The 27,115-nt window shown below is 46.5% G+C and overlaps 5 non-coding genes and 44 pseudogenes across 5 annotated transcripts; all 49 read left to right on the forward strand.

The window, feature by feature from the left end:
• Window positions 1-167: 167 nt before the first annotated feature.
• LOC148257038 (5S ribosomal RNA) lies at window positions 168-286 on the forward strand (annotated as a pseudogene).
• An 886-nt stretch (window positions 287-1,172) lies between these two features.
• Window positions 1,173-1,291, forward strand: LOC148257039 (5S ribosomal RNA). The gene has a single exon (XR_015819560.1). It is a non-coding gene; the product is annotated as a 5S ribosomal RNA (ribosomal RNA).
• A 563-nt stretch (window positions 1,292-1,854) lies between these two features.
• On the forward strand, window positions 1,855-1,973 carry LOC148257040 (5S ribosomal RNA; annotated as a pseudogene).
• Window positions 1,974-2,533: 560 nt separating this feature from the next.
• Window positions 2,534-2,651, forward strand: LOC148257041 (5S ribosomal RNA; annotated as a pseudogene).
• Window positions 2,652-2,854: 203 nt separating this feature from the next.
• LOC148257042 (5S ribosomal RNA) lies at window positions 2,855-2,973 on the forward strand (annotated as a pseudogene).
• A 208-nt stretch (window positions 2,974-3,181) lies between these two features.
• Window positions 3,182-3,300, forward strand: LOC148257043 (5S ribosomal RNA; annotated as a pseudogene).
• A 562-nt stretch (window positions 3,301-3,862) lies between these two features.
• LOC148257044 (5S ribosomal RNA) lies at window positions 3,863-3,981 on the forward strand (annotated as a pseudogene).
• A 1,594-nt stretch (window positions 3,982-5,575) lies between these two features.
• LOC148257045 (5S ribosomal RNA) lies at window positions 5,576-5,693 on the forward strand (annotated as a pseudogene).
• A 204-nt stretch (window positions 5,694-5,897) lies between these two features.
• Window positions 5,898-6,016, forward strand: LOC148257046 (5S ribosomal RNA; annotated as a pseudogene).
• Window positions 6,017-6,205: 189 nt separating this feature from the next.
• On the forward strand, window positions 6,206-6,324 carry LOC148257047 (5S ribosomal RNA; annotated as a pseudogene).
• Window positions 6,325-6,887: 563 nt separating this feature from the next.
• On the forward strand, window positions 6,888-7,006 carry LOC148257048 (5S ribosomal RNA). The gene has a single exon (XR_015820474.1). It is a non-coding gene; the product is annotated as a 5S ribosomal RNA (ribosomal RNA).
• A 560-nt stretch (window positions 7,007-7,566) lies between these two features.
• Window positions 7,567-7,685, forward strand: LOC148257049 (5S ribosomal RNA; annotated as a pseudogene).
• Window positions 7,686-7,889: 204 nt separating this feature from the next.
• On the forward strand, window positions 7,890-8,008 carry LOC148257050 (5S ribosomal RNA; annotated as a pseudogene).
• Window positions 8,009-8,566: 558 nt separating this feature from the next.
• Window positions 8,567-8,684, forward strand: LOC148257051 (5S ribosomal RNA; annotated as a pseudogene).
• Window positions 8,685-8,888: 204 nt separating this feature from the next.
• LOC148257052 (5S ribosomal RNA) lies at window positions 8,889-9,007 on the forward strand (annotated as a pseudogene).
• Window positions 9,008-9,216: 209 nt separating this feature from the next.
• Window positions 9,217-9,335, forward strand: LOC148257053 (5S ribosomal RNA). The gene has a single exon (XR_015820423.1). It is a non-coding gene; the product is annotated as a 5S ribosomal RNA (ribosomal RNA).
• Window positions 9,336-9,860: 525 nt separating this feature from the next.
• Window positions 9,861-9,979, forward strand: LOC148257054 (5S ribosomal RNA; annotated as a pseudogene).
• A 549-nt stretch (window positions 9,980-10,528) lies between these two features.
• LOC148257055 (5S ribosomal RNA) lies at window positions 10,529-10,647 on the forward strand. Its single transcript, XR_015821072.1, has one exon. It is a non-coding gene; the product is annotated as a 5S ribosomal RNA (ribosomal RNA).
• A 205-nt stretch (window positions 10,648-10,852) lies between these two features.
• On the forward strand, window positions 10,853-10,970 carry LOC148257056 (5S ribosomal RNA; annotated as a pseudogene).
• A 561-nt stretch (window positions 10,971-11,531) lies between these two features.
• On the forward strand, window positions 11,532-11,649 carry LOC148257057 (5S ribosomal RNA; annotated as a pseudogene).
• Window positions 11,650-11,853: 204 nt separating this feature from the next.
• Window positions 11,854-11,972, forward strand: LOC148257058 (5S ribosomal RNA; annotated as a pseudogene).
• A 208-nt stretch (window positions 11,973-12,180) lies between these two features.
• On the forward strand, window positions 12,181-12,299 carry LOC148257059 (5S ribosomal RNA; annotated as a pseudogene).
• A 560-nt stretch (window positions 12,300-12,859) lies between these two features.
• Window positions 12,860-12,978, forward strand: LOC148257060 (5S ribosomal RNA; annotated as a pseudogene).
• A 206-nt stretch (window positions 12,979-13,184) lies between these two features.
• Window positions 13,185-13,303, forward strand: LOC148257061 (5S ribosomal RNA; annotated as a pseudogene).
• A 210-nt stretch (window positions 13,304-13,513) lies between these two features.
• On the forward strand, window positions 13,514-13,632 carry LOC148257062 (5S ribosomal RNA; annotated as a pseudogene).
• Window positions 13,633-14,194: 562 nt separating this feature from the next.
• On the forward strand, window positions 14,195-14,313 carry LOC148257063 (5S ribosomal RNA; annotated as a pseudogene).
• Window positions 14,314-14,522: 209 nt separating this feature from the next.
• Window positions 14,523-14,641, forward strand: LOC148257064 (5S ribosomal RNA; annotated as a pseudogene).
• Window positions 14,642-15,200: 559 nt separating this feature from the next.
• On the forward strand, window positions 15,201-15,319 carry LOC148257065 (5S ribosomal RNA; annotated as a pseudogene).
• Window positions 15,320-15,880: 561 nt separating this feature from the next.
• LOC148257066 (5S ribosomal RNA) lies at window positions 15,881-15,999 on the forward strand (annotated as a pseudogene).
• Window positions 16,000-16,208: 209 nt separating this feature from the next.
• Window positions 16,209-16,327, forward strand: LOC148257067 (5S ribosomal RNA; annotated as a pseudogene).
• A 567-nt stretch (window positions 16,328-16,894) lies between these two features.
• On the forward strand, window positions 16,895-17,013 carry LOC148257068 (5S ribosomal RNA; annotated as a pseudogene).
• A 205-nt stretch (window positions 17,014-17,218) lies between these two features.
• On the forward strand, window positions 17,219-17,337 carry LOC148257069 (5S ribosomal RNA; annotated as a pseudogene).
• Window positions 17,338-17,842: 505 nt separating this feature from the next.
• Window positions 17,843-17,961, forward strand: LOC148257070 (5S ribosomal RNA; annotated as a pseudogene).
• Window positions 17,962-18,519: 558 nt separating this feature from the next.
• On the forward strand, window positions 18,520-18,638 carry LOC148257071 (5S ribosomal RNA; annotated as a pseudogene).
• A 559-nt stretch (window positions 18,639-19,197) lies between these two features.
• On the forward strand, window positions 19,198-19,316 carry LOC148257072 (5S ribosomal RNA; annotated as a pseudogene).
• A 559-nt stretch (window positions 19,317-19,875) lies between these two features.
• LOC148257073 (5S ribosomal RNA) lies at window positions 19,876-19,994 on the forward strand (annotated as a pseudogene).
• A 559-nt stretch (window positions 19,995-20,553) lies between these two features.
• On the forward strand, window positions 20,554-20,672 carry LOC148257074 (5S ribosomal RNA; annotated as a pseudogene).
• Window positions 20,673-20,878: 206 nt separating this feature from the next.
• On the forward strand, window positions 20,879-20,997 carry LOC148257075 (5S ribosomal RNA; annotated as a pseudogene).
• A 560-nt stretch (window positions 20,998-21,557) lies between these two features.
• On the forward strand, window positions 21,558-21,676 carry LOC148257076 (5S ribosomal RNA; annotated as a pseudogene).
• Window positions 21,677-21,878: 202 nt separating this feature from the next.
• Window positions 21,879-21,997, forward strand: LOC148257077 (5S ribosomal RNA; annotated as a pseudogene).
• Window positions 21,998-22,559: 562 nt separating this feature from the next.
• LOC148257078 (5S ribosomal RNA) lies at window positions 22,560-22,678 on the forward strand (annotated as a pseudogene).
• A 529-nt stretch (window positions 22,679-23,207) lies between these two features.
• LOC148257079 (5S ribosomal RNA) lies at window positions 23,208-23,326 on the forward strand (annotated as a pseudogene).
• A 203-nt stretch (window positions 23,327-23,529) lies between these two features.
• LOC148257080 (5S ribosomal RNA) lies at window positions 23,530-23,648 on the forward strand. The gene has a single exon (XR_015820401.1). It is a non-coding gene; the product is annotated as a 5S ribosomal RNA (ribosomal RNA).
• A 559-nt stretch (window positions 23,649-24,207) lies between these two features.
• LOC148257081 (5S ribosomal RNA) lies at window positions 24,208-24,326 on the forward strand (annotated as a pseudogene).
• Window positions 24,327-24,535: 209 nt separating this feature from the next.
• Window positions 24,536-24,653, forward strand: LOC148257082 (5S ribosomal RNA; annotated as a pseudogene).
• A 559-nt stretch (window positions 24,654-25,212) lies between these two features.
• Window positions 25,213-25,331, forward strand: LOC148257083 (5S ribosomal RNA; annotated as a pseudogene).
• A 204-nt stretch (window positions 25,332-25,535) lies between these two features.
• Window positions 25,536-25,654, forward strand: LOC148257084 (5S ribosomal RNA; annotated as a pseudogene).
• Window positions 25,655-26,493: 839 nt separating this feature from the next.
• On the forward strand, window positions 26,494-26,612 carry LOC148257085 (5S ribosomal RNA; annotated as a pseudogene).
• Window positions 26,613-26,816: 204 nt separating this feature from the next.
• LOC148257086 (5S ribosomal RNA) lies at window positions 26,817-26,935 on the forward strand (annotated as a pseudogene).
• Window positions 26,936-27,115: the final 180 nt, after the last annotated feature.

The following is a 27,115-nucleotide window of genomic DNA, read 5'->3' on the forward strand; positions in this document are numbered from 1 at the left end:
GGAACTAGGGTCCGCTGGTTCATACGCAAATGTGAGTCAAGAAGCAGGGGCATTTTAATCGATATTAGAACGAGAATGAGAGGTGAAGTGTGAACGCACAAGGAAACAAGTGACCGGAGGGGGAAGAAAGGAGAAGGAGTGTATGTATTTGCAGCGCGAAATTGAATAGGTGCGATCATACCATCACTAAAGCCCCGGATCCCATCAGAACTCCGCAGTTAAGTGTGCTTGGGTGAGAGTAGTACTCGGATGGGTGACCACTTGGGAAGCCCTCGTGTTGCACCTATTTTTTTCGGATGGGTTGTTCGACGTTACGCGCGAATGGAATTATAAACCGCTGGTTCATTTGCAAAGGTGAGTCACGGTGTCGGGGCATATTACTTGATATTAGAACGAGAAAGAGAGATGCAGAGTGCACGCACAAGGAAACAAATGACGGGAGGGGGGATGGGAGGAGAAAGAGTGTATGTATTTGCAGTACAAAATGAAACATGAGGGATCATACCAGCACTAATGCAACGGATGCCATCAGAACTCCGCAGTTAAGTGTTCTTGGGCGAGAGTAGTACTCGGATGGGTGTCCTCCTGGGAAGTCCTCCTGTTGCACTAATTTTTTTTTCAGACAGGTCGTTCGACGTTACGCGCGACTGGAACTAGGGTCCACTTGTTTATACGCAAATGTGAGTCAAGAAGCAGGGGCATTTTAATCGATATTAGAACGATAAGGAGAGATGCAGAGTGCACGCACAAGGAAATAAATGACGGGAGGGGGGATGGAGGGAGAAAAAGTGTATGTATTTGCAGCGCAGAATGAAACATGAGCAATCATACCAACACCAATGCAACAGATTCTATCAGAACTCCGCAAGTTAAGGGTGCTTGGGCGAGAGTAGCACTAGGATGGGTGACCTCCAGCGAAATCCTTATATTGCACCCATTTTCTTAGGAAGTCCTCGTGTTGCACCCATTTTTTTGCAGATGATTCTTTCGACGATACGCGCGACTTGAATTATGGTCCTCAGGTTTATTCGCAAATGTGAGTCACGGCACCGTAGCATTTTTCTTGATATTAGAACGAGCACGGGAGGTGCAGTGCGCACGCACAAGGAAACAAATGACGGGAGGGGGACGAAAGGAGAAGGAGTTTATGTATTTGTAGCGCGGAATTAAAAGGGTGCGATCATACCAGCACTAATGCACCGGATCCCGTCAGAACTCCGCAGTTAAGTGTGCTTGGGCGAGAGTAGTACTCGGATGGGTGACCTCTTGGGAAGTGCTCGTGTCGCACTAATTTTTCTTTTCAGACGGGTCGTTCGACGTTACGCGCGACTGGAACTAAGGTCCACTGGTTTATAGGCAAATGTGAGTCAAGAAGCAGGGGCATTTCAATCGATATTAGAATGAGAATGAGAGATGCAGAGTGCACGCACAAGGAAACAAATGACGGGAGGGGGGATGGAGGGAGAAAAAGTGTATGTATTTGCAGCGCAGAATGAAACATGAGCAACCATACCAGCACCAATGCAACGGATTCTATCAGAACTCCGCAAGTTAAGGGTGCTTGGGCGAGAGTAGCACTAGAATGGGTGACCTCATGCGAAGTCCTTATATTTCACCCATTTTCTTAGGAAGTCCTCGTGTTCCACCCATTTTTTTGCAGATGATTCTTTCGACGATACGCGCGACTTGAATTATGGTCCTCAGGTTTATTCACAAATGTGAGTCACGGCACCGTAGCATTTTACTTTATATTAGAAGGAGCACGGGAGGTGGAGTGCGCACGCACAAGGAAACAAATGATAGGAGGGGGAAGAAATGAGAAAGAGTTTATGTATTTGCAGCGCGAAATTAAACGGGTGCGATCATACCAGCACTAATGCACCGGATCCCGTCAAAACTCCGCACTTAAGTGTGCTTTGGCGAGAGTAGTACTCGGATGGGTGACCTCCTGGGAAGTCCTCGTATCGCAACAATTTTTTTTCAGATAGGTCGTTCGACTTTACGCGCAACTGGAAATAGGGTCCGCTGGTTTATACGCAAATGTGAGTCAAGAAGCAGAGGCATTTTAATCGATATTAGAACGAGAAGAAGAGGTGTAGTATGAACGCACAAGGAAACAATCGATGGGAGGGGGAGGGAAGGAGAGTGAGTGTATGTATTTTCAGCACGAAATGAAACAGGTGCGATCATACCAGCACTAATGCGACGGATTCTATCAGAACTCGGTAGGTAAGGGTGCTTGGGCGAGAGTAGTACTAGCATGGGTTACCTCCTGCGAAGTCCATATATTTCACCCATTTTCTTGTGAAGTCCTCGTGTTGCACCCATTTTTTTGCAGATGATTCTTTCGACGTTACGCGCGACTTGAATTATGGTCCTCAGGTTTATTCGCAAATGTGAGTCACGGCGCCGTGGCATTTTACTTGATATGTGAACGAGAACGGGAGGTGCAGTGCGCAAGCACAATGAAACAAATGACGGGAGAAGGAAGAAAAGAGACGGAGTGTATGTATTTGAAGCGCAAAATTAAACAAGTGGCATCATACCAGCACTAATGCACTAGATCCCATCAGAACTCTGCAGTTAAGTGTGCTTGGGCGAGTGTAGTACTCGGATGGGTGACCTCTTGGGAAGTCCTCGTATCGCAACAATTTTTTTCAGATGGGTAGTTCGACGTTACGCGCGACTGGAACTATGGTCCGCTGGTTTATACGTAAATGTGAGTCAAGAATCAGGGGCATTTTAATCGATATTAGAACGAGAAAGAGAGGTGCAGTGTGAACGCACAAGGAAACAAATGATGGGAGGGGGGGAGGGAAGATGGAGTGTATGTATTTTCAGCACGAAATTAAACAGGTGCGGTCACACCAGCACAAATGCACCGGATCCCATCAGAACTCCGCAGTGTAGTGTGCTTTGGCAAAAGTAGTACAATGATGGGTTACCTCCTGGGAAGTTCTCGTGTTGCACCCATTTTCTTTTTTTCAGATGTGCCGTTCGACCTTACGCGCGACTTGAATTATGGTCCGCAGATTTATTCGCAAAGAGAGTCACGGCGCCGTGGCATTTTACTTGATATTTGAGCGAGAACAAGAGGTGCAGTGCGCACGCACAACGAAACAAATGATGGGAGGGAGAATAAAGGAGAAGGAGTTTATGTATTTGCAGCGCGAAATTAAACAGGTTCGATCATACCAGCACTAATGCACCGGATTCCATCAGAACTCCGCAGTTAAGTGTGCTTGGGCGAGAGTAGTACTCGAATGGGTTACCTCTTGGGAAGTCCTCGTGTCGCACTAATTTTTTTTTCAGACGGGTCGTTCGACGTTACGCGCGACTGGAACAAGGGTCCACTGGATTATACGCAAATGTGAGTCAAGAAGCAGGGGCACTTTAATCGATATTAGAACGAGAAAGAGAGATGCAGAGTACACGCACAAGGAAACAAATGACGGGAGGGGGGATGGAGGTAGAAAAAGTATATGTATTCGCAGCGCAGAATGAAACATGAGCAATCATACCAGCACCAATGCAGCGGATTCTATCAGAACTCCGCAAGTTAAAGGTGCTTGGGCGAGAGTAGCACTAAGATGGGTGACTTCCTGCGAAGTCCTTATATTTCACCCATTTTCTTAGGAAGTCCTCGTGTTGCACCCATTTTTTTGCAGATGATTCTTTCGACGATACGCGCGACTTGAATTATGGTACTCAGGTTTATTCACAAATGTGAGTCACGGCACCATAGCATTTTACTTTATATTAGAAGGAGCACGGGAGGTGCAGTGCGCACGCACAAGGAAACAAATGACAGGAGGGGGAAGAAAGGAGAAGGAGTTTATGTATTTGCAGCGCGGAATTAAACGGGTGCGAGCATACCAGCACTAATGCACCGGATCCCGTCAGAACTCCGCAATTAAGTGTGCTTTGGCGAGAGTAGTACTCGGATGGGTGACCTCCTGGGAAGTCCTCGTATCGCAACAATTTTTTTTCAGATTGGTCGTTCGACTTTACGCGCGACTGGAACTAGGGTCCACTGGTTTATACGCAAATGTGAGTCAAGAAGCAGGGGCATTTTAATCGATATTAGAACGAGAAAAAGAGGTGCAGTATGAATGCACAAGGAAACAATCGATGGGAGGGGGAGGGAAGGAGAGTGAGTGTATGTATTTTCAGCACGAAATGAAACAGGTGCGATCATACCAGCACTAATGCAACAGATTCTATCAGAACTCCGTAGGTAAGGGTGCTTCGGCGAGAGTAGTACTAGCATGGGTTACCTCCTGCGAAGTCCTTATATTTCACTCATTTTATTGTGAAGTCCTCGTGTTGCACCCATTTTTTTGCAGATGATTCTTTCGACGTTACGCGCGACTTGAATTATGGTCCTCAGGTTTATTCGCAAATGTGAGTCACGGCACCGTAGTATTTTACTTGATATTAGAACGAGCACGGGAGGTGCAGTGAGCACGCACAAGGAAACAAATGACGGGAGGGGGGATGGGAGGAGAAAGAGTGTATGTATTTGCAGTGCATAATGAAACATGAGGGATCATACCAGCACTAATGCAACGGATTCTATCAGAACTCCGCAGTTAAGGGTGCTTGGGCGAGAAAAGTACTCGGATGGGTGACCTCCTGCGAAGTCCTTATATTTCACTAATTTTCTTGGGAGGTCCTCGTGTTGCACCCATCTTTTTGCAGATAATTCTTTCGACGTTACGCACGACTTGATTTATGGTCCGCAGGTTTATTCGCAAATGTGAGTCATGGCGTCGTGGCAATTTACTTGATATTAGAACGAGTACAGGAGGTGCAGTGCGCACGCACAAGGAAACAAATGACGGAATGAGGAAGAAAAGAGAAGAAGTGTATGTATTTGAAGCACAAAATTAAACAAATGGCATCATACCAGCACTAATGCACTGGATCCCATCAGAACTCTGCAGTTAAGTGTGCTTGAGCGAGAGTAGTACTCGGATGCGTGACCTCTTGGGAAGCCCTGGTGTTGCACCTATATATTTTCGGATAGGTTGTTCGACGTTACGCGCGAATGGAATTATAAACCGCTGGTTCATTTGCAAAGGTGAGTCACGGTGCCGGGGCATATTACTTGATATTAGAATGAGAAAGAGAGGTGCAGAGTGCACGCACAAGGAAACAAATGACGGGAGGGGGGATGGGAGGAGAAAGAGTGTATGTATTTGCTGTGCAGAATGAAACATGAGGGATCATACCAGCACTAATGCAACGGATTCTATCAGAACTCCGCAGTTAAGGGTGCTTGGGCGAGAAAAGTACTCGGATGGGTGACCTCCTGCGAAGTCCTTATATTTCACCCATTTTCTTGGGAGGTCCTCGTGTTGCACCCATCTTTTTGCAGATGATTCTTACGACGTTCCGCGCGACTTGATTTATGGTCCGCAGGTTTTTTCGCCAATGTGAGTCAAGGCACCGTGGAATTTTACTTGATATTAGAACGAGTACGGGAGGTGCAGTGCGCACGCACAAGGAAACAAATGACGGGAGGAGGAAGAAAAGAGAAGAAGCGTATGTATTTGAAGCGCAAAATTAAACAAGTGGCATCATACCAGCACTAATGCACTAGATCCCATCAGAACTCTGCAGTTAAGTGTGCTTGGGTGAGAGTAGTACTCGGATGGGTGACCTCTTGGGAAGTCCTCGTATCGCAAAATTTTTTTTTCAGATGGGTCGTTCGACGTTACGCGCGACTGGAACTATGGTCCGCTGGTTTATACGCAAATGTGAGTCAAGAATCAGGGGCATTTTAATCGATATTAGAACGAGAAGGAGAGGTGCAGTGTGAACGCACAAGGAAACAAATGATGGGAGGGGGGGAGGGAAGAAGGAGTGCATGTATTTTCGGCACGAAATTAAACAAGTGCGGTCACACCAGCACAAATGCACCGGATCCCATCAGAACTCCGCAGTTAAGTGTGCTTTGGCGAAAGTAGTACAATGATGGGTTACCTGGTGGGAAGTTCTCGTGTTGCACCCATTTTCTTTTTTTCAGATGTGCCGTTCGATGTTACGCGCGACTTTAATTATGGTCCGCAGATTTATTCGCAAATGTGAGTCACGGCGCCGTGGAATTTTACTTGATATTTGAATAAGAACGAGAGGCGCAGTGCTGACGCACAAAGAAACAAATGACGGGAGTTTATGTATTTGCAGCGCGATATTAAACTGGTGCGATCATACCACCACTAATGCACCGGATCCCATCAGAACTCCGCAGTTAAGTGTGCTTGGGCGATAGTAGTACTCAGATGGGCGACCTCTTGGGAAGTCCTCGTGTCGCACTAATTTTTTTTTTCAGACGGGTCGTTCGATGTTACGCGCGACTGGAACTAGGGTCCACTAGTTTATACGCAAATGTGAGTCAAGAAGCAGGGGCATTTTAATCGATATTAGAATGAGAAGGAGAGATGCAGAGTGCACGCACAAGGAAACAAATGACGGGATGGGGGATGGAGGGAGAAAAAGTGTATGTATTTGCAGCGCAGAATGAAACATGAGCAATCATACCAGCACCAATGCAACGGATTCTATAAGAACTCCGCAAGTTAAGGGTGCTTGCGCGAGAGTAGCACTAGGATGGGTGACCTCTTACGAAGTCCTTATATTTCACCCATTTTCTTAGGAAGTCCTCGTGTTGCACCCATTTTTTTGCAGATGATTCTTTCGACGATACGCGCGACTTGAATTATGGTCCTCAAGTTTATTCGTAAATGTGAGTCACGACACCGTAGCATTTTACTTGATATTAGAACGAGCACGGGAGGTGCAGTGCGCACGCACAAGGAAACAAATGACGGGAGGGGGAAGAAAGGAGAAGGAGTTTATGTATTTGCAGTGCGGAATTAAAAGGGTGCGATCATACCAGCACTAATGCACCGGATCCTGTCAGAACTCCGCAGTTAAGTGTGCTTGGGCGAGAGTAGTACTCGGATGGGTGACCTCTTGGGAAGTCCTCGTGTCGCACTAATTTTTTTTTCAGACGGGTCGTTCGACGTTACGCGCGACTGGAACTAGGGTCCACTGGTTTATACGCAAATGTGAGTCAAGAAGCAGGGGCATTTTGATCGATATTAGAACGAGAAGGAGAGGTGCAGTGTGAACGCACAAGGAAGCAATCGATGGGAGGGGGAGGGAAGGAGAAGGAGTGTATGTATTTTCAGCACGAAATGAAACAGGTGGGATCATACCAGCACTAATGCAACGGATTCTATCAGAACTCCGTAGGCAAGGGTGCTTGGGCGAGAGTAGTACTAGCATGGGTTACCTCCTGCGAAGTCCTTATATTTCACCCATTTTCTTGTGAAGTCCTCGTGTTGCACCCATTTTTTTGCAGATAATTCTTTCGACGTTACACGCGACTTGAATTATGGTCCTCAGGTTTATTCGCAAATGTGAGTCACGGCGCCATGGCATTTTACTTTATATGTGAACGAGAACGGGAGGTGCAGTTCGCACGCACAAGGAAACAAATGACGGGAGGGGGAAGAAAGGGGAATGAGTTTATGTATTTGCAGCGCAAAATTATACAGGTGCGATCATACCAGCACTATTGCACCGAATCCCATCAGAACTCTGCAGTTAAGTGTGCTTAGGCGAGATTAGTACTCAGATGGGTGACATCCTGGGAAGTCCTCGTGTTGCACCAATTTTTTTCAGACGGGTCGTTCGACGTTACGCGCATCTGGAACTAGGGTCCGCTGGTTTATACGCAAATGTGAGTCAAGAAGTAGGGGCATTTTAATCGATATTAGAACGAGAATGAGAGGTGAAGTGTGAACGCACAAGGAAACAAATGACGGGAGGGGGAAGAAAGGAGAAGGAGTGTATGTATTTGCAGCGCGAAATTAAACAGATGCGATCATACCAGCACTAAAGCCCCAGATCCCATCAGAACTCCGCAGTTAAGTGTGCTTGTGCGAGAGTAGTACTCGGATGGGTGACCACTTGGAAAGCCTTCGTGTTGTACCTATTTTTTTTCGGATGGGTTGTTCGACGTTACGCGCGAATGGTATAAATCGCTGGTTCATTTGCAAAGGTGAATCACGGTGCCGGGGCATATTACTTGATATTAGAACGAGAAAGAGAGATGCAGAGTGCACGCACAAGAAAACAAATGACGGGAAGGGGGATGGAAGTAGAAAGAGTGTATGTATTTGTAGTGCAGAATGAAACATGAGAGATCATACCAGCACTAATGCAACGGATTCTATCAGAACTCCGCAGTTAAGGGTGGTTGGGCGAGAAAAGTACTCGGATCGGTGACCTCCTGCGAAGTCCTTATATTTCACCCACTTTCTTGGGAGGTCCTCGTGTTGCACCCATCTTTTTGCAGATGATTCTTTCGATGTTACGCGTGACTTGATTTATGATCCGCAAGATTATTCGCAAATGTGAGTCACGGCGCCGTGGCATTTTACTTGATATTAGAACGAGTACGGGAGGTGCAGTGCGCACGCACAAGGAAACAAATGACGGGAGGAGGAAGAAAAGAGAAGGAGTGTATGTATTTGAAGCGCAAAATTAAACAAGTGGCATCATACCAACACTCATGCACTGGATCCCATCAGAACTCTGCAGTGAAGTGTGCTTGGGCGAGAGTAGTACTCGGATGGGTGACCTCTTGGGAAGTCCTCGTATCGCAACAATTTTTTTTCAGATGAGTCGTTCGAAGTTACGCGCGACTGGAACTATGGTCCGCTAGTTTATACGCAAATGTGAGTCAAGAATCAGGGGCATTTTAATCGATATTAGAACGAGAAAGAGAGGTGCAGTGTGAACGCACAAGGAAACAAATGATGGGAGGGGGGGAGGGAAGAAGGAGTGCATGTATTTGCAGTGCGAAATTAAACAGGTGCGATCATACCAGCACAAATGCACCGGATCCCATCAGAACTCCGCAGTTAAGTGTGCTTTGGCGAAAGTAGTACAATGATGGGTTACCTCGTGGGAAGTTCTCGTGTTGCACCCATTTTCTTTTTTTCAGATGTGCCGTTCGACGTTACGCGCGACTTTAATTATGGTCCGCAGATTTATTCGCAAATGTGAGTCACGGTGTCGTGGCATTTTACTTGATATTTGAACGACAACGAGAGGTGCAGTGTGCACGCACAAGAAAACAAATGACGGGAGGGGGAAGAAAGGAGAAGGAGTTTATGTATTTGCAGCGCAAAATTAAACAGGTGCGATCATACCAGCACTAATGCACCGGATCCCATCAGAACTACGTAGTTAAGTGTGCTTGGGCGAGAGTAGTACTCGGATGGGTGACCTCTTGGGAAGTTCTCGTGTCGCACTAATTTTTTTTTCAGACGGGTCGTTCGACGTTACGCGCGACTGGAACTAGGGTCCGCTGGTTTATACGCAAATGTGAGTCAAGAAGTAGGGGCATTTTAATCGATATTAGAACGAGAAGGAGAGATGCAGAGTGCACGCACAAGGAAACAAATGACGGGAGGGGGGATGGAGGGAGAAAAAGTGTATGTATTTGCAGCACAGAATGAAACATGAGCAATCATACCAGCACCAATGCAACGGATTCTATCAGAACTCCGCAAGTTAAGGGTGCTTGGGCGAGAGTAGCACTAGGATGGGTGACCTCATGCGAAGTCCTTATATTTCACCCATTTTCTTAGGAAGTCCTCGTGTTCCACCCATTTTTTTGCAGATGATTCTTTCGACGATACGCGCGACTTGAATTATGGTCCTCAGGTTTATTCGCAAATGTGAGTCACGGCACCGTAGCATTTTACTTTATATTAGAAGGAGCACGGGAGGGGGAAGAAAGGAGAAGGAATTTATGTATTTGCAGCGCGAAATTAAACGTGTACGATCATACCAGCACTAATGCACCGGATCCCGTCAGAACTCCGCAGTTAAGTGTGCTTTGGCGAGAGTAGTACTCGGATTGGTGACCTCCTGGGAAGTCCTCGTGTCGCACTAATTTTTTTTCAGACGGGTCGTTCGACGTTACGCGCGACAGGAACTACGGTCCGCTAGTTTATACGCAAATGTGAGTCAAGAAGTAGGGGCATTTTAATCGATATTAGAACGAGAAGGAGAGGTGCAGTGTGAACGCACAAGGAAACAATTGATGGGATGGGGAAGGAGTGTATGTATTTTCAGCAAGAAATGAAACAGGTGTGATCATACCAGCACTAATGCAACGGATTCTATCAGAACTCCGTAGGTAAGGGTGCTTGGGCGAGAGTAGTACTAGCATGGGTTACCTCCTGCGAAGTCCTTATATTTCACCCATTTTCTTGTGAAGTCCTTGTGTTGCACCCATTTTTTTGCAGATGATTCTTTCGACGTTACTCGCAACTTGAATTATGGTCCTCAAGTTTATTAGCAAATGTGAGTCACGGCGCCGTGACATTTTACTTGATATTAGAACGAGAACGGGAGGTGCAGTGCGCACGCACAAGGAAACAAATGACGGGAGGGGGAAGAAAGGGGAATGAGTTTATGTAATAGTAGCGCAAAATTAAACGGGTGCGATCATACCAGCACTATTGCACCGGATCCCATCAGAACTCCGCAGTTAAGTGTGCTTGGGCGAGATTAGTACTCGGATGGGTGACCTCCTGAGAAGTCCTCGTGTCGCACCAAACTTTTTTCAGACGGGTCTTTCGACGTTACGCGCGTCTGGAACTAGGGTCCGCTGGTTAATACGCAAATGTGAGTCAATAAGCAAGGGCATTTTAATCGATATTAGAACGAGAATGAGAGGTGAAGTGTTAAGGCACAAGGATACAAATGACGGGAGGGGGAAGAAAGGAGAAGGAATGTATGTATTTGCAGCGCGAAATTAAACAGGTGCGATCATACCAGCACTAAAGCCCCAGATCCCATCAGAACTCCCAGTTAAGTGTGCTTGGGCGAGAGTAGTACTCGGATGGGTGACCATTTGGGAAGCCCTCGTGTTGTACCTATTTTTTTTTGGATTGGTTGTTCGACGTTACGCGCGAATGGAATTATAAACCGCTGGTTCATTTGCAAAGGTGAGTCACGGTGCTGGGGCATATTACTTGATATTAGAACGAGAAAGAGATATGCAGAGTACACCCACAAGGAAACAAATGACGGGAGGTGGGATGGGAGGAGAAAGAGTGTATGTATTTGCAGTACAAAATGAAACATGAGGGATCATACCAGCACTAATGCAACGGATTCTATCAGAACTCCGCAGTTAAGGGTGCTTGGGCGAGAAAAGTACTCGGATGGGTGACCTCATGCAATGTCTTTATATTTCACCCATTTTCTTGGTAGGTCCTCGTGTTGAACCCATCTTTTTGCAGATGATTCTTTCGACTTTACGCGCGACTTGATTTATGGTCCGCAGGTTTATTCGCAAATGTGAGTCACGGCGCCCTGGCATTTTACTTGATATTAGAACGAGTAAGGGAGGTGCAGTGCGCACGCACATGGAAACAAATGACGGGAGGAGGAAGAAAAGAGAAGGAGTGTATGTATTTGAAGCGCAAAATTAAACAAGTGGCATCATACCAGCACTAATGCACGGGATCCCATCAGAACTCTGCAGTTAAGTGTGCTTGGGCGAGTGTACTACTCGGATGGGTGACCTCTTGGGAAGTCCTCGTATCGCAACAATTTTTTTTCAGATGGGTCGTTCGACGTTACGCGCGACTGGAACTATGGTCCGCTGGTTTATACGCAAATGTGAGTTAACAATCAGGGGCATTTTAATCGATATTAGAACGAGAAGGAGAGGTGCAGTGTGAACGCACAAGGAAACAAATGATGGGAGGGGGGGAGGGAAGAAGGAGTGTATGTATTTTCAGCACGAAATTAAACAAGTGCGGTCACACCAGCACAAATGCACCGGATCCCATCAGAATTCTGCAGTTAAGTGTGCTTTGGTGAAAGTAGTACAATGATGGGTTACCTGGTGGGAAGTTCTCATGTTGCACCCATTTTCTTTTTTTCAGATGTGTCGTTCGACGTTACGCGCGACTTTAATTAGGGTCCGCAGATTTATTCGCAAATGTGAGTCAAGAATAAGGGGCATTTTAATCGATATTAGAACGAGAAGGAGTGGTGCAGTGTGAACGTACAAGGAAACAAATGATGGGAGGGGGGGAGGGAAGAAGGAGTGTATGTATTTTCAGCACGAAATTAAACATGTGCGGTCACACCAGCACAAATGCACCAGATCCCATCAGAACTCCGCAGTTATGTGTGCTTTGGCGAAAGTAGTACAATGATGGGTTACCTCCTGGGAAGTTCTCGTGTTGCATCCATTTTTTTTTTTTTAGATGTGCCGTTCGATGTTACGCGCAACTTTAATTATGTTCCGCAGATTTATTCGCAAATGTGAGTCACGGCGCCATGGCATTTTACCTGATATTTGAACGAGAACGAGAGGTGCAGTGCGCACGCACAAGAAAACAAATGACGAGAGGGGAAAGAAAGGAGGAGTGTATGTATTTGCAGCGCGAAATGAAATAGGTGCGATCATACTAGCACTAATGCAACGGATTCTATCAGAACTCCGTAGGTAAGGGTGCTTGGGCGAGAGTAGTACTAGCATGGGTTACCTCCTGCGAAGTCCTTATATTTCACCCATTTTCTTGTGAAGTTCTCGTGTTGCACCCATTTTTTTGCAGATGATTCTTTCGACGTTACGCGCGACTTGAATTATGGTCCTCAGGTTTATTCGCAAATGTGAGTCACGACACTGTAGCATTTTACTTGATATTAGAATGAGAACGGGAGGTGCAGTGCGCACGCACAAGGAAACAAATGACGGGAGGGTGAAGAAAGGGGAATGAGTTTATGTATTTGCAGCGCAAAATTAAACAGGTGCGATCATACCAGCACTAATGCACCGGATCCCATCAGAACTCCGCAGTGAAGTGTGCTTGGGCGAGATTAGTACTCGGATGGGTGACCTCCTGGGAAGTCCTCGTGTCACACAAAGTTTTTTTTTCAGACGGGAAATTCGACATTACGCGCGACTGGAACTAGGGTTCACTGATTTATACGCAAATGTGAGTCAAGAAGCAGGGGCATTTTAATCGATATTAGAACGAGAATGAGAGGTGAAGTGTGAACGCACAAGGAAACAAATGACGGAAGGGGAAGAAAGGAGAAGGAGTGTATGTATTTGCAGCGCGGAATTAAACGGGTGCGATCATACCAGCACAAATGCACCGGATCCCATCAGAACTCCGCAGTTAAGTGTGCTTTGGCGAAAGTAGTACAATGATGGGTTACCTCCTGGGATGTTCTCGTGTTGCACCCATTTTCTTTTCTTCAGATGTGCCGTTCGACGTTACACGCGACTTTAATTATGGTCCGCAGATTTATTCGCAAATGTGAATCACGGTGCCGGGGCATATTCCTTGATATTAGAACGAGAAAGAGAGATGCAGAGTGCACGCACAAGGAAACAAATGACGGGAGGGGGGATGGAAGGAGAAAGAGTTTATGTATTTGCAGCGCGAAATTAAACGGGTGCGATCATACCAGCACTATTGCACCGGATCCCATCAGAACTCCGCATTTAAGTGTGCTTGGGCGAGTGTAGTACTCGGATGGGTGACCTCTTGGGAAGTCCTCGTGTCGCACTAATTTTTTTTTCAGACGGGTCGTTCGACGTTACGAGCGACTGGAACTAGGGTCCACTACTTTATATGCAAATGTGAGTCAAGAAGCAGGGGCATTTTAATCGATATTAGAACGAGAAGGAGAGATGCAGAGTGCACGCATAAGGAAACAAATGACGGGAGGGGGGATGGAGGGAGAAAAAGTGTATGTATTTGCAGCACAGAATGAAACATGAGCAATCATACCAGCACCAATGCAACAGATTGTATCAGAACTCCGCAAGTTAAGGGTGCTTGGGCGAGAGTAGCTCTAGGATGGGTGACCTCCTGCGAAGTCCTTATATTTCACCCATTTTCTTAGGAAGTCCTCGTGTTGCACCCATTTTTTTGCAGATGATTCTTTCGACGATACGCGCGACTTGAATTATGGTTCTCAGGTTTATTGACAAATCTGAGTCACAGCACCGTAGCATTTTACTTGATATTAGAACGAGCATGGGAGGTGCAGTGCGCACGCACAAGGAAACAAATGACGGGTGGGGGAAGAAAGGAGAAGGAGTTTATGTATTTGCAGCGCGAAATTAAACGGGTGCGATCATACCAGCACAAATGCAACGGATCCCATCAGAACTCCGCAGTTAAGTGTGTTTTGGTGAAAGTAGTACAATGATGGGTTACCTCCTGGGAAGTTCTCGTGTTGCACCCATTTTCTTTTTTTCAGATGTGTCATTCGACGTTACGCGCGACCTTAATTATGGTCCGCAGATTTATTCGCAAATGTGAGTCACGGCACCGTGGCATTTTACTTGATATTTGAACGAGAACGAGAGGTGCAGTGCGCACGCACAAGGAAACAAATGACGGGAGGGGGAGGAAAGGAGAAGGAGTTTATGTATTTGCAGCGCGGAATTAAACGGGTGCGATCATACCAGCACTAATGCACCGGATCCCATCAGAACTCCGCAGTTAAGTGCGCTTGGGCGAGAGTAGTACTCGAATGGGTGACCTCTTAGTAAGTCCTCGTGTCGCACCAATTTTTTTTCAGACGGGTCGTTCGACGTTACACGTGACTGGAACTAGGGTCCGTTGGTTTATACGCAACTGTGAGTCAAGAAGCAGGGGCATTTTAATAGATATTAGAACCAGAAGGAGAGGTGCAGTGTGAACGCACAAGGAAACAATTGATGGGAGGGGGAGGGAAAGTGAAGGAGTGTATGTATTTTAAGCACGAAATGAAACAGGTGCGATCATACCAGCACTAATGCAACGGATTCTATCAGAACTCCGTAGGTAAGGGTGCTTGGGCGAGAGTAGTACTAGCATGGGTTGCCTCCTACGAAGTCCTTATATTTCACCCATTTTCTTGTGAAGTCCTCGTGTTGCACCCATTTTTTTGCAGATGATTCTTTCGACGTTCCGCGCGACTTGAATTATGGTCCTCAGGTTTATTCGCAAAGGTGAGTCACGGCGCTGTAGCATTTTACTTGATATTAGAACGAGAACGGGAGGTGCAGTGCGCACGCACAAGGAAACAAATGACGGGAGGGGGAAGAAAGGGGAATGAGTTTATGTATTTGCAGCGCAAAATCAAACAGTTGCGATCATACCAGCACTAATGCACCGGATCCCATCAAAACTCCGCACTTAAGTGTGCTAAGGCGAGAGTAGTATTCAGATGGTTGACCTCCTGGGAAGTCCTCGTGTCGCACTAATTTTTTTTTTCAGACGGGTCGTTCGACGTTACGCGCGACTGGAACTAGGGTCCACTGGTTTATACGCAAATGTGAGTTAAGAAGCATGGGCATTTTAATTGATATTAGAACGGAAATAGAGATGCAGAGTGCACGCACAAGGAAACAAATGACGGGAGGGGGGATGGAAGGAGAAAAAGTTTATGTATTTGCAGCGCAGAATGAAACATGAGCAATCATCCAGCACCAATGCAACGGATTCTATCAGAACTTCGCAAGTTAAGGGTGCTTGGGCGAGAGAAGCACTAGGATGGGTGACCTCCTGCGAAGTTCTTATATTTCACCCATTTTCTTAGGAAGTCCTCGTGTTGCACCCATTTTTTTGCAGATGATTCTTTCGACTATACGCGCGACTTGAATTATGGTCCTCAGGTTTATTCGCAAATGTGAGTCACGGCACCGTAGCATTTTACTTGATATTAGAACGAGCACGGGAGGTGCAGTACGCACGCATAAGGAAACAAATGACAGGAGGGGGAAGAAAGGAGAAGGAGTTTTTGTATTTGCAGCGCGGAATTAAACGGGTGCGATCATACCAGCACAAATGCAACGGATCCCATCAGAACTACGTAGTTAAGTGTGCTTTGGCGAAAGTAGTACAATGATGGGTTACCTCCTGGGAAGTTCTCGTGTTGCACCCATTTTCTTTTTTTTAGATGTGCCGTTCGACGTTACGCGCGACTTTAATTATGGTCCGCAGATTTATTCGCAAATGTGAGTCACGGCGTCGTGGCATTTTACTTGATATTTGAACGAGAACGAGAGGTGCAGTGCGCACGCACAAGGAAACAAATGACGGGAGGGGGAAGAAAGGAGAAGGAGTTTATGTATTTGCAGCGCGAAATTAAACAGGTTCGATCATACCAGCACTAATGCACCGGATCCCATCAGAATTCCGCAGTTAAGTGTGTTTGGGCGAGAGTAGTACTCGGATGGGTGACCTCCTGGGAAGTCCTCTTATCGCACTAATTTTTTTTTTCAGACAGGTCGTTCGACGTTACGCGCGACTGGAACTAGAGTCCACTGGTTCATACGCAAATGTGAGTCAAGAAGCAGGGGCATTTTAATCGATATTAGAACGAGAAGGAGAGATGCAGAGTGCACGCACAAGGAAAACAAATGACGGGGGGGGGGGGGATGGAGGAAGAAAAAGTGTATGTATTTGCAGCGCAGAATGAAACATGAGCAATCATACCAGCACCAATGCAACGGATTCTATCAGAACTCCGCAAGTTAAGGGTGCTTGGGCGAGAGTAGCACTAGGATGGGTGACCTCCTGCGAAGTCCTTATATTTCAACCATTTTCTTAGGAAGTCCTCGTGTTGCACCCATTTTTTTGCAGATGATTCTTTCGACGATACGCGCGACTTGAATTATGGTCCTCAGGTTTACTCGCAAATGTGAGTCACGGCACCGTTGCATTTTACTTGATATTAGAACGAGCACGGGAGGTGCAGTGCGCCCGCACAAGGAAACAAATGATGGGAGGGGGAAGAAAGGGGAAGGAATTTAAGTATTTGCAGCGCGGAATTAAACAAGTGCGATCATACCAGCACTAATGCACCGGATCCCGTCAGAACTCCGCAATTAAGCGCGCTTGGGCGAGAGTAGTACTCGGATGGGTGACCTTCTGGGAAGTCCTCGTGTCGCAACAATTTTTTTTCAGACGGGTTGTTCGACGTTACGCGTGACTGGAACTAGGGTCCGCTGGTTTATACACAAATGTGAGTCAAGAAGCAGGGGCATTTTAATCGATATTAGAACGAGAATGAGAGGTGCAGTGTGAATGCACAAGGAAACAATTGACGGGAGGGGGAAGAAAGGAGAAGGAGTGTATGTATTTGCAGCGCGAAATTAAACAGGTGCGATCATACCAGCACTAAAGCCCCGGATCCCATCAGAACTCCGTAGTTAAGTGTGCTTGGGCGAGAGTAGTACTCGAATGGGTGACCACTTGGGAAGCCCTCGTGTTCCACCTATTTTTTTTCGGATGGGTTGTTCAACTTTACGTGTGAATGGAATTATAAACCGCTGGTTTATTTGCAAAGGTGAGTCACGGTGCCAGGGCATATTACTTGATATTAGAATGAGAAAGAGAAAGTGTATGTATTTGCAGCGCAGAATGAAACATGAGCAATCATACAAGCACCAATGTAACGGATTCTATTAAAACTTCGCAAGTTAAGGGTGCTTGGGCGAGAGTAGCACTAGGATGGGTGACCTCCGGCGAAGTCCTTATATTTCACCCATTTTCTTAAGAAGTCCTCGTGTTGTACCCATTTTTTTTAAGATGATTCTTTCGACGATACGCACGACTTGAATTATGGTCCTCAAGTTTATTCGCAAATGTGAGTCACCGCACCGTAGCATTTTACTTGATATTAGAACGAGCACGGGAGGTGCAGTGCGCACGCACAAGGAAAGAAATAACGGGAGGGGGAAGAAAGGGGAAGGAGTTTATGTATTTGCAGCGCGGAATTAAACAGGTGCGATCATACCAGCACTAATGCACCGGATCCAATCAGAACTCCGCAGTTAAGTGTGCTTGGGCGAGAGTAGTACTCGGATGGGTGACCTCCTAGGAAGTCCTCGTGTCGCACTAATTTTTTTTCAGACGGGTCGTTCGACGTTAAGCGCGACTGGAACTAGGGTCCGCTGGTTTATACGCAAATGTGAGTCAAGAAGCAGGGGCATTTTAATCGATATTAGAACGAGAATGAGAGATGCAGAGTGCACGCACAACGAAACAAATGACAGGAGGTGGGATGGAGGGAGAAAAAGTGTATATATTTGCAGCGCAGAATGAAACATGAGCAATCATACCAGCACCAATGCAACGGATTCTTTCAGAACTCCGCAAGTTAAGGGTGCTTGGGCGAGAGTAGCACTAGGATGGGTGACCTGCGAAGTCCTTATATTTCACCCATTTTCTTAGGAAGTCGTCGTGTTGCACCCATTTTTTTACAGATGATTCTTACGACGATACGCGCGACTTGAATTATGGTTCTCAGGTTTATTCGCAAATGTGCGTCACGGCACCGTAGCATTTTACTTGACATTAGAACGAGCACGGGAGGTGCAGTGCGCACGCACAAGGAAACAAATGACGGGAGGGGGAAGAAAGGTGAAGGAGTTTATGTATTTGCAGCGCGGAATTAAACAAGTGCGATCATACCAGCACTAATGCACCGGATCCCGTCAGAACTCCATAGTTAAGTATGCTTGGGCGAGAGTAGTACTCGGATGGGTGACCTCCTGGGAAGTCCTCGTGTCGCACCAATTTTTTTTCAGACGGGTCGTTCGACATTACGCGCGACTGGAACTAGGGTCCGCTGGTTTATACGCAAATGTGAGTCAAGAAGCAGGGGCATTTTAATCGATGTTAGAACGAGAAGGAGAGGTGCAGTGTGAACGCACAGGGAAACAATTGATGGGAGGGGGAGGGAAGGAGAAGGAGTGTATGTATTTTCAACGCGAAATGAAACAGGTGCGATCATACCAGCACTAATGCAATGGATTCTATCAGAACTCCGTAGGTAAGGGTGCTTGGGCGAGAGTAGTACTAGCATGGTTTACCTCCTGCGAAGTTCTTATATTTCACCCATTTTCTTGTGAAGTCCTCGTGTTGCACCCATTTTTTTGCAGATGATTCTTTCGACGTTACGCGCGACTTGAATTATGGTCCTCAGGTTTATTCGCAAATGTGAGTCACGGCGCTGTAGCATTTTACTTGATATTAGAACGAGTACGGGAGGTGTAGTGCGCACGCACAAGGAAACAAATGACGGGAGGATGAAGAAGAGGGAAGGAGTGTATGTATTTAAAGCGCAAAATTAAACAAGTGGCATCATACCATCACTAATGCACCGGATCCCATCAGAACTCCATAGTTAAGTGTGTTTTGGCGAGAGTAGTACTCGGATGGGTGACCTCCTGGGAAGTCCTTGTGTCGCACTAATTTTTTTTTCAGACGGGTCGTTCGACGTTACGCGCGACTAGAACTAGGGTCCACTGGTTTATACGCAAATGTGAGTCAAGAAGCAGGGGCATTTTAATCGATATTAGAACGAGAATGAGAGATGCAGAGTGCACGCACAAGGAAACAAATGACAGGAGGTGGGATGGAGGGAGAAAAAGTGTATATATTTGCAGCGCAGAATGAAACATGAGCAATCATACCAGCACCAATGCAACGGATTCTTTCAGAACTCCGCAAGTTAAGGGTGCTTGGGCGAGAGTAGCACTAGGATGGGTGACCTGCGAAGTCCTTATATTTCACCCATTTTCTTAGGAAGTCGTCGTGTTGCACCCATTTTTTTACAGATGATTCTTACGACGATACGCGCGACTTGAATTATGGTTCTCAGGTTTATTCGCAAATGTGCGTCACGGCACCGTAGCATTTTACTTGACATTAGAACGAGCACGGGAGGTGCAGTGCGCACGCACAAGGAAACAAATGACGGGAGGGGGAAGAAAGGTGAAGGAGTTTATGTATTTGCAGCGCGGAATTAAACAAGTGCGATCATACCAGCACTAATGCACCGGATCCCGTCAGAACTCCATAGTTAAGTATGCTTGGGCGAGAGTAGTACTCGGATGGGTGACCTCCTGGGAAGTCCTCGTGTCGCACCAATTTTTTTTCAGACGGGTCGTTCGACATTACGCGCGACTGGAACTAGGGTCCGCTGGTTTATACGCAAATGTGAGTCAAGAAGCAGGGGCATTTTAATCGATGTTAGAACGAGAAGGAGAGGTGCAGTGTGAACGCACAGGGAAACAATTGATGGGAGGGGGAGGGAAGGAGAAGGAGTGTATGTATTTTCAACGCGAAATGAAACAGGTGCGATCATACCAGCACTAATGCAATGGATTCTATCAGAACTCCGTAGGTAAGGGTGCTTGGGCGAGAGTAGTACTAGCATGGTTTACCTCCTGCGAAGTTCTTATATTTCACCCATTTTCTTGTGAAGTCCTCGTGTTGCACCCATTTTTTTGCAGATGATTCTTTCGACGTTACGCGCGACTTGAATTATGGTCCTCAGGTTTATTCGCAAATGTGAGTCACGGCGCTGTAGCATTTTACTTGATATTAGAACGAGTACGGGAGGTGTAGTGCGCACGCACAAGGAAACAAATGACGGGAGGATGAAGAAGAGGGAAGGAGTGTATGTATTTAAAGCGCAAAATTAAACAAGTGGCATCATACCATCACTAATGCACCGGATCCCATCAGAACTCCATAGTTAAGTGTGTTTTGGCGAGAGTAGTACTCGGATGGGTGACCTCCTGGGAAGTCCTTGTGTCGCACTAATTTTTTTTTCAGACGGGTCGTTCGACGTTACGCGCGACTAGAACTAGGGTCCACTGGTTTATACGCAAATGTGAGTCAAGAAGCAAGGGCATTTTAATCGATATTAGAACGAGAATGAGAGGTGAAGTGTGAACGCACAAGGAAACAATTGACGGGAGGGGGAAGAAAGGAGAAGGAGTGTATGTATTTGCAGCGCGAAATAAAATAGGTGCGATCATAGCAGCACTAAAGCTCCGGGTCCCATCAGAACTCCGCAGTTAAGTGTGCTTGGGCGAGAGTAGTACTCGGATGGGTGACCACTTGGGAAGCCCTCGTGTTGTACCTAATTTTTTTCGGATGGGTTGTTCGACGTTACGCGCAAATGGAATTATGAACCGTTGGTTCATTTGCAAAGGTGAGTCACGATGCCGGGGCATATTACTTGATATTAGAACGAGAAAGAGAGATGCAGAGTGCACGCACAAGGAAACAAATGACGGGAGGGGGGATGGAAGGAGAAAGAGTGTATGTATTTGCAGTGCAGAATGAAACATGAGGGATCATACCAGCACTAATGCAACGGATTCTATCAGAACTCCGCAGTTAAGGGTGCTTGGGCGAGAAAAGTACTCGGATGGGTGACCTCCTGCGAAGTCCTTATATTTCACCCATTTTCTTGGGAGGTCCTCGTGTTGCACCCATCTTTTTGCAGATGATTCTTTCGATGTTACGCGCGACTTGATTTATGGTCCGCAGGTTTATTCGTAAATGTGAGTCACGGTGCCGTGACATTTTACTTGATATTAGAACGAGTACGGGAGGTGCAGTGCGCACGCACAAGGAAACAAATGACGGGATGAGGAAGAAAGGGGAATGAGTTTATGTATTTGCAGTGCAAAATTAAACAGGTGCGATCATACCAGCACTAATGCACCGGATCCCATCAGAACTCCGCAGTTAAGTGTGCTTGGGCAAGATTAGTACTCGGATGGTTGACCTCCTGGTAAGTCCTCGTGTCGCACCAATTTTTTTTCAGACGGGTCGTTCGACGTTACGCGCGTCTGGAACTAGGGTCCGCTGGTTTATACGCAAATGTGAGTCAAGAAGCAGGGGCATTTTAATCGATATTAGAACGAGAATGAGAGGTGAAGTGTGAATGCACAAGGAAACAAATGACGGGAGGGGGAAGAAAGGAGGAGTTTATGTATTTGCAGCGCAAAATTAAAGAGGTTCGATCATACCAGCACTAATGCACCGTATCCCATCAGAACTTCGCAGTTAAGTGTGCTAGGGCGAGAGTAGTACTCGGATGGGTGACCTCCTGGGAAGTCCTCGTGCCGCATTAATTTTTTTTTCAGACGGGTCGTTCGATGTTACGCGCGACTAGAACTAGGGTCCACTGGTTTATACGCAAATGTAAGTCAAGAAGCAGGGGCATTTTAATCGATATTAGAACGAGAAAGGGAGATGCAGAGTGCACGCACAAGGAAACAAATGACGGGAGGGGGGATGGAGGGAGAAAAAGTGTATGTATTTGCAGCGCAGAATGAAACATGAGCAATCATACTAGCACGAATGCAACGGATTCTATCAGAAATCCGCAAGTTATGGTTGCTTGGGCGAGAGTAGCACTAGGATGGGTGACCTCCTGCGAAGTCCTTATATTTCACCCATTTTCTTAGGAAGTCCTCGTGTTGCACCCATTTTTTTTGCAGATGATTCTTTCGACGATCCGCGCGACTTGAATTATGGTCCTCAGGTTTTTTCGCAAATGTGAGTCACGGCACCGTAGCATTTTACTTGATATTAGAACTAGCACGGGAGGTGCAGTGCGCACGCACAAGGAAACAAATGACGGGAGGGGGAAGAAAAGAGAGGAGTTTATGTATTTGCAGCACGAAATTAAACAGGTGCGATCATACCAGCACTAATGCACTGGATCCCATCAGAACTCTACAGTTAAGCGTGCTTGGGCGAGAGTAGTACTCGGATGGGTGACCTCCTAGGAAGTCCTCGTGTCGTAGCAATTTTTTTTCAGACGGTTAGTTCGACAATACGCGCGACTGGAACTAGGATCCGCTGGTTAATATGCAAATGTGAGTCAAGAAGCAGGGGCATTTTAATCGATATTAGAACGAGAAGGAGAGGTGCAGTGTGAACGCACAAGGAAACAATTGATGGGAGGGGGAGGGAAGGAGAAAAAGTGTATGTATTTGCAGCGCAGAATGAAACAGGTGCGATCATACCAGCACTAATGCAACGCATTCAATCTGAACTCCGTAGGTAAGGGTGCTTGGGCGAGACTAGTAATAGCATGGGTTACCTCCTGCGAAGTCCTTATATTTCACCCAACTTTTTGCAGATGATTCTTTCGACGTTACGCGCTACTTGAATTATGGTCCTCAGGTTTATTCGCAAATGTGAGTCACGGCGCTGTAGCATTTTATTTGATATTAGAACGAGAACGGGAGGTGCAGCGCGCACGCACAAGGAAACAAATGACGGGAGGGGGAAGAAAAGAGAAGGAGTGTATGTATTTGCATCGCGAAACTAAACAGGTGCGATCATACCAGCACTAAAGCCTCGGATCCCATTAGAACACCGCAGTTAAGTGTGCTTGGGCGAGATTAGTACTCGGATGGTTGACCTCCTGGGAAGTCCTTGTGTCGCACCAATTTTTTTTTCAGACAGGTCGTTCGACGTTACGCGCGTCTGGAACTAGGGTCCGCTGGTTTATACGCAAATGTGAGTCAAGAAGCAGGGGCATTTTAATCGATATTAGAACGAGAATGAGAGGTGAAGTGTGAACGCACAAGGAAACAAATAACGGAAAGGGGAAGAAAGGAGGAGTGTATTTATTTGCAGCGCGAAATTAAACAGGTGCGATCATACCAGCACTAAAGCCCTGGATCTCATCAGAACTCCGCAGTTAAGTGTGCTTGGGCGAGAGTAGTACTCGGATGGGTTACCACCTGGGAAGCCCTCGTGTTGCACCTATTTTTTTTCAGATGGGTTGTTTGACGTTACGCGCGAATGGAATTATAAACCGCTGGTTCATTTGCAAAGGTGAGTCACGGTGCTGGAGCATATTACTTGATATTAGAACGAGAAAGAGAGATGCAGAGTTCACGCACAAGGAAACAAATGACGAGAGGGGGGATGGGAAGAGAAAGAGTGTATGTATTTGCAGTGCAGAATGAAACATGAGGGATCATACCAGCACTAATGCAACGGATTCTATCAGAACTCCGTAGTTAAGGGTGCTTGGGCGAGAAAAGTACTCGGATGGGTGACCTCCTGCGAAGTCCTTATATTTCACCCATTTTCTTGGGAGGTCCTCGTGTTGCACCCATCTTTTTGTAGATGATTCGTTCGACGTTACGCGCGACTGCAACTATGGTCCGCTGGTTTATACGCAAATGTGAGTCAAGAATCAGGGGCATTTTAATCGATATTAGAACGAGAAGGAGAGGTGCAGTGTGAACGCACAAGGAAACAAATGATGGGAGTGGGGGAGGGAAGAAGGAGTGTATGTATTTTCAGCACGAAATTAAACAGGTGCGGTCACACCAGCACAAATGCACCGGATCCCATTAGAACTCCGCAGTTAAGTGTGCTTTAGCGAAAGTTGTACAATGATGGGTTACCTCCTGGGAAGTTCTGGTGTTGTACCCATTTTCTTTTTTTCAGATGTGCCGTTCGACGTTACGCGCGACTTTAAATATGGTCCGCAGATTTATTCGCAAATGTCAGTCACTGCGCCGTGGCATTTTACATGATATTTGAACGACAACGAGAGGTGCAGTGCGTACGCACAAGGAAACAAATGACGGGAGGGGGAAGAAAGGAGAAGCAGTTTATGTATTTTCAGCGCCAAATTAAACAGGTGTGATCATACAGCACTAATTCACCGGATCCCATCAGAACTCCGCAGTTAAGTGTGCTTGGCCGAGAGTAGTACTCGGATGGGTGACCTCCTCGGAAGTCCTCGTGTCGCACCAATTCTTTTTCAGACGGGTTGTTCGACTTTACGCGCGACTGGAACGAGGGACCGCTAATTTATACGCAAATGTGAGTCAAGAAGCAGGGGCATTTTAATCGATATTAGAACGAGAATGAGAGGTGAAGTGTGAACACACAAGGAAACAATTGATGGGAGGGGGAGGGAAGGAGAAGGAGTGTATGTATTTTCAGCACGAAATGAAACAGGTGCGATCATACCAGCACTAATGCAACGGATTCTATCAGAACTCCGCAGGTAAGGGTGCTTGGGCGAGAGTAGTACTAGCATGGGTTACCTCCAGCGAAGTCCTTATATTTCACCCATTTTCTTGTGAAGTCCTCGTGTTGCACCCATTTTTTTGTAGATGATTCTTTCGACGTTACGCGCGACTTGAATTATGGTCCTCAGGTTTATTCGCAAATGTGAGTCACGGCGCTGTAGCATTTTACTTGATATTAGAACGAGAACGGGAGGTGCAGTGCGCACGCACAAGGAAACAAATGACGGGAGGGGGAAGAAAGGGGAATGAGTTTATGAATTTGTAGCGCGAAATTAAATAGGTGCGATCATACTAGCACTAATGCACCGGATCCCATCAGAACTCCGCAGATAAGTGTGCTTGGGCGAGATTAGTACTCGGATGGGTGACCTCTTAGGAAGTCCTCGTGTCGAACTAATTTTTTTTCAGACGGGTCGTTCGACGCTACGTGCGTCTGGAACTAAGGTTCGCTGGTTTATACACTAATGTGAGTCAAGAAGCAGGGGCATTTTAATCGATATTAGAACGAGAAGGAGAGATGAAGTGTGAACGCACAAGGAAACAAATGACAGAGGGGGAAGAAAGGAGAAGGAGTGTATGTATTTGCAGCGCGAAATTAAACAGGTGCGATCATACCAGCACTAAAGCCCCGGATCCTATCAGAACTCCGCAGTTAGGTGTGCTTGGGCGAGAGTTGTACTCGGATGGGTGACCTCTTGGGAAGCCCTCGTGTTGCACCTATTTTTTCTCGGATGGGTTGTTCGACGTTACGCGCGAATGGAATTATAAACCGCTGGTTCATTTGCAAAGGTGAGTCACGGTGCCGGGGCATATTACTTGTTATTAGAACGAGAAAGAGAGATGTAGAGTGCACGCACAAGGAAACAAATGACGGGAGGGGGGATGGGAGGAGAAAGAGTGTATGTATTTGCAGTGCAGAATGAAACATGAGGGATCATACCAGCACTAATGCAACGGATTCTATCAGAACTCCGCAGTTAAGGGTGCTTGGGCGAGAAAAGTACTGGGATAGGTGACCTCTTGCGAAGTCGTTATATTTCACCCATTTTCTTGGGAGGTACTCGTGTTGCACCCATTTTTTTGTAGATGATTCTTTCGACGTTACACGCGACTTGATTTATGGTCCGCAGGTTTATACGCAAATGTGAGTCACGGCACCGTGGCATTTTACTTGATATTGGAACAAGTACGGGAGGTGCAGTGCGCACGCATAAGGAAACAAATGACGGGAGGATGAAGAAAAGGGAAGGAGTGTATGTATTTAAAGCGCAAAATTAAACAAGTGGCATCATACCAACACTAATGCACTGGATCCCATCAGAACTCTACAGTTAAGTGTGCTTTGGCGAGAGTAGTACTCGGATGGGTGACCGCTCGACGTTACGCGCGACTTTAATTATTGTCCGCAGATTTATTCGCAAATGTGAGCCACGACGCCGTGGCATTTTACTTGATATTTGAACGAGAACGAGAGGTGCAGTGTGCACGCACAAGGAAACAAATGACGGGAGGGGGAAGAAAGGAGAAGGAGTGTATATATTTGCAGCGCGAAATGAAACAGGTGCGATCATTCTAGCATTAATGCACTAGATCCCATCAGAACTCTGCAGTTAAGTGTGCTTGGGCGAGAATAGTACTCGGATGGGTGACCTCTTGGGAAGTCTTCGTGTCGCACCAATTTTTTTTCAGACAGGTCATTCGACGTTACGCGCGACTGGAACTATGGTCCACTAGTTTATACGCAAATGTGAGTCAAGAATCAGGGGCATTTTAATCAATATTAGATCGAGAAGGAGAAGTGCAGTGTAAACGCACAAGGAAACAAATGATGGGAGGGGGGGAGGGAAGAAGGAGTGTATGTATTTTTTGCACGAAATTAAACAGGTGCGGTCACACCAGCACAAATGCACCGGATCCCATCAGAACTCCGTAGTTAAGTGTGCTTTGGCGAAAGTAGTACAATGATGGGTTACCTCCTGGGAAGTTCTCGTGTTGCACCCTTTTTTTTTTCAGATGTGCCGCTCGACGTTACGCGCGACTTTAATTATGGTCAGCAGATTTACTCGCAAATGTGAGCCACGGCGCCGTGGCATTTTACTTGATATTTGAACGAGAACGAGAGGTGCAGTGCGCACGCACAAGGAAACAAATGACGGGAGGGGGAAGAAAGGAGAAGGAGTG

Source organism: Carica papaya, chromosome 5 (genome assembly GCF_054855325.1).
Source record: "Carica papaya isolate Zhongbai chromosome 5, ASM5485532v1, whole genome shotgun sequence".
Lineage (NCBI taxonomy): Eukaryota > Viridiplantae > Streptophyta > Magnoliopsida > Brassicales > Caricaceae > Carica > Carica papaya.